Source organism: Corvus brachyrhynchos, unplaced genomic scaffold (genome assembly GCF_000691975.1).
Source record: "Corvus brachyrhynchos isolate BGI_N302 unplaced genomic scaffold, ASM69197v1 scaffold48, whole genome shotgun sequence".
NCBI lineage: Eukaryota > Metazoa > Chordata > Aves > Passeriformes > Corvidae > Corvus > Corvus brachyrhynchos.
The window spans coordinates 3897993-3901765 of NW_008240027.1; the positions used below are offsets into that span (position 1 = coordinate 3897993).

At 60.3% G+C, this 3773-nt stretch overlaps 1 protein-coding gene across 1 annotated transcript in view; it reads left to right on the forward strand.

Annotated features, from left to right (window-relative positions):
• The window catches only part of HECTD3 (HECT domain E3 ubiquitin protein ligase 3), a 15790-nt gene that overhangs the window by 1951 nt on the left and 10066 nt on the right, over window positions 1-3773 (forward strand).

Consider the following 3773-nt stretch of genomic DNA (forward strand, 5'->3'; position numbering starts at 1 on the left):
TGAGCAGGACTGTGAGACAGCTGATGCTGAGCCTCTGCCGGTGGTGGGCTGTGAGCTCCAAGCTCCCAAGCTGTGACCCTGCCAGCCTCAGGCAGCTCACTTTCCCTAGCAGAGCTGAGCACATCCATCGTCAGGAGATGGCTGCTGTGCCCTGGGCTCACATCCTCTGTTTCAAGCATGGGCACTGTGCAGCCTGGCAGGGAGTGGCATCACCCCCAAATGACTGCCATCCCCGTTTCCCCATTTTGACCTGCAGGATGGAGTTCAGGAGCTCCCCCTCACCTCACTTGTTCCTCTAGCAGCCTGCCATGACTGCCCATCTCCTTCAGGGCCATCCAGTTCCCCATCCACCCAGCCAGAGCCACACGGCTGCTGTGGAGAAGGTGCTGGTTTAATGCTGCAACCCCGCCTGGAGTGAGCCCTGTGACAATACAGGGATGACTGTGCCCAAACCAGAGTCTTGTCCCCAAGATCCCAGGCTCAGCTGTGCTTGTTGATGTGACGGGAATGAGCATGCACAGCCTCCACAAAGGCACCCACATGTTCAGGATTCATGTCAGGGTAGAGGCCATGGCCCAGGTTGGCAATATAGCGTTGGGTCCCAAAACCCTCCAGCATCTTCTTCACCAGCTCGCCAATCTTCTCCTGTAGGGATCGTACAGGGTATTTCACCCCCACTAGTACCCCCCCCAGCCAGCCTGGGAGACTGCTGGGACATGAGCCAGCACTGCAGGTGGGGAAGCTGAGGCAGAAGGCCATTAACACAGGCTGGAAGTAGCCCTGGTTGCTGGCGATGGCCATGGCTCACCTTGGGTGCATAGAGAGCACACGGATCCAAGTTCCCTTGCAGGGTGACATCTTTTCCTATCTGTGCACTGCAGCAGGGAGGAAGCAGGTGAGTTGTTGCATGTGCTACAGAGGCTGAGGACAGCCTGGTGCCTGCAGCCCCCACCACGGGACACCCAGGACCCCTCAGTGCAGCCCTTAAAGGCTGTAGTATGGCAGGCCAACTATCCCCACCTCTAGAGCAGCAATGTGCAGGCCTGGGATGGCTCAGGGCAGAGGGGGAGGCCAGAGTACCTGGCCTGGGGTCCTGCCCAGACACCTGAGCCCTGTGCCAGACTCTTACCGAGCTTCCTGGGGCCGGATGGTCCAGTCGAGACCAACCACCTCATAACCGGCATGGGCCAGGTCGCGCAGGGCGTAGTGCGCATCCTTGGCAAAGATGATCTGGGGAGGGAGGAGATGGGCAGCAGCTCCTCTGAGTCAGACCCCTCTCCACAGGCTGGACTGAGGGAAGCAGGTACCAGGGGATGCACCCCTCTCCAGCAGCCCCCACACGTCAGGGTCAATCCAGGCAGCCCTGACTCACCATGGGCACCAGGGGCAGTGCCTCCTCCTTCAGCTTGCTCTTGACAGCCTGGGCAATATCTCGGATGTAAGGCAGGGCGAAGTCCTGAAACAGCTCCGGGCCCAGGTGCCCTGCATGGGACTCAAACAGCTGGAGTGCCTGTCAGGGACACAGAATCCTTTAGGTTGGAGAAGACCTTTAAGGTTATTGAGTCTGAAGGTTAACCCAGCACTGCCAAATCCACCAGTAAAGCATGTCCCCAAGTGCCACATCTACTTGTCTATTAAATACCTCCAGGGATGGTGATTCAACCGTTTTTCCATGGGACTGGGAAAGCAGCACCTCAGTCTCTCCTCCTCCTTCCAGATGCTGGACCCTCTCTGGTCCCTCTGTCCAGTCCCTGCCCTCCTTCCTGGCCCTGTACCCATGCCCCAGGACACACCTGCGCTCCAGCAGCCACTTGCCCCACCAGGTAGTCAATGATGACATCGGCCAGCAGCTGCAGCAGCCGTCGGGGTGACGGTAGAGCCAGCTCTTGGCCTTGGCCATTGTAGTGGAGCCACCACCCTCAATCATGTAGGACATGAGCGTCCACTGTGGGAAGGAGAGAAGTGAGGAGGGTGATGGAGATGAAAGAAGACACAAAGCCCCAGTCACAGTGGTGAACGTAGGACCTGCGAGCAACCCAGAGCCTGGGGCACAGCTGCTCCTGCACTGAATGCTCCCCCTAACGCACCCATGTAGCACCCACAGCTGGGGGTGCCATAGCTGGTGTCACCCCAGGAAAGCAGAGGAGCCCATCAGGGGAACCCACACGGAGGAGCCACATCACCTACCGGTGCCCCTGAGAAGCCGATGAGGGGCACCTTGCCCTCCAGGCTGTGTCGTGTCAGTGTGATGGCCTGGAAGACGTAACCTAACTCCGCGGTGACATCCACCTTCTGTCGCAGTTTCAGCAGATCCTCCACCTCCTTCAGGGGCTCTGTGAACGTCGGTCCTTTGCCAGGGACCATGACAACCTCCATGCCCAGCGCCTGGGGACAGGGGAGATGGAGAATGGGGCAGCCCTGAACTCTGCCCCATTACCAGCTGCTGTTCCCCATGGCCATGGCTCTCACCTGGGGCACCACCAAGATGTCAGAGAAGATGATGGCAGCATCCAGGGGGAATCGTCTTAGTGGCTGCACAGGAGAAGCAATGTTAGTGAGGGGTTGTGACTCCCTCCCCATGGAAGACCTGGTCAAGCCCATGGGGTACTGGAGTCCCCAGGGGCTGCACAATTTCCTGAGACCACCCAGGATGGCCAGAACCAAGGTTTTTCCCCATCTGGGCAGGGAGAGGGGACACACAGACCCCTGAGTGGTGCTCACCTGCAGCGTCAGCTCACAGCACAATTTGGGGCTCTGGCAAGTGGCAAAGAAATCCTGTGATGCCCGTGTCTCCCGAAACTCTACAAGGGATCAGCACAAATGTTACCGGCTGCTTGCTGATGCCCTCTCGCCACCCCCCGCACACCTCCACCGCTCACCTGGCAGGTAGCGCCCCGCCTGCCGCATGCACCACACCGGGACGTGCTCTGTCTCCTCCCCGCGCGCCGCGCGCAGGAACGTGTCGTTCTTCAGCTTGGGGAAGCCTTTGGGGCTGTGGAGCAAAGAGCAGGTACAGACTGTCACCCATGATTCTGGGTGCCCTGCCAGGCCCCCACGGCTGGGGCAGAGGGTGCCAGCGTCAGCGGCTCGTCCCCACTCCCTGACCGCAGAAGAGGCTTGCGCCTAGCTGTGACAAACGTGATAAATTCTCCTCTTCCTTCAAAGGACAGCGGGCCCCCCACCCCGGGAAGAGGCGATGCCCTGCCCAGGGCCCGCGAGATTAAGTTATCAGGGCCACCAGTTGCTCCCGCCAGGAGAGATTTGGGACGAGCGGGGCGGGCAGTTCTGCATTTCTCCCCCCGTCTGTGCCAGACAACGCGTCCCCAGGCTCCCTCGTCCCCAGCCTCCCCGCCGCGGGGCTGCTGGAGCCCGGCCTGCCCCGGGGAGGGGGACCCCGGCAACCGCGGGGCCTATGGGGGAACAAAGTCCCCAAAATCTCCACTTGGGACCAGTGACTTAACTACCACACCGGTGGCCTTGGTGATCCCTCCCAGTGCAGGATCAGCAACACCCGCCCAGAGCCTCTCCAGTGACCCAGTACCGGACTCTTGTGCCAGCACCATAACCCCAGGGCCACTCCAGTGCATCAGCAGTGTCCCCAGAGCCACACCAGTGTCCCCAGTACAGAATCTCAGCACGAAAGCACTATCCTGGTCATAGCACTACCCAGTGCCCCCATAGTGCCAGATCGCCATTCCCAGAGCCACACCAGTATCCCTCGTGCAGGCCTCGGTGCCTGCCCCCATCACGACACTAGGAAGGAGCGCAGGCCT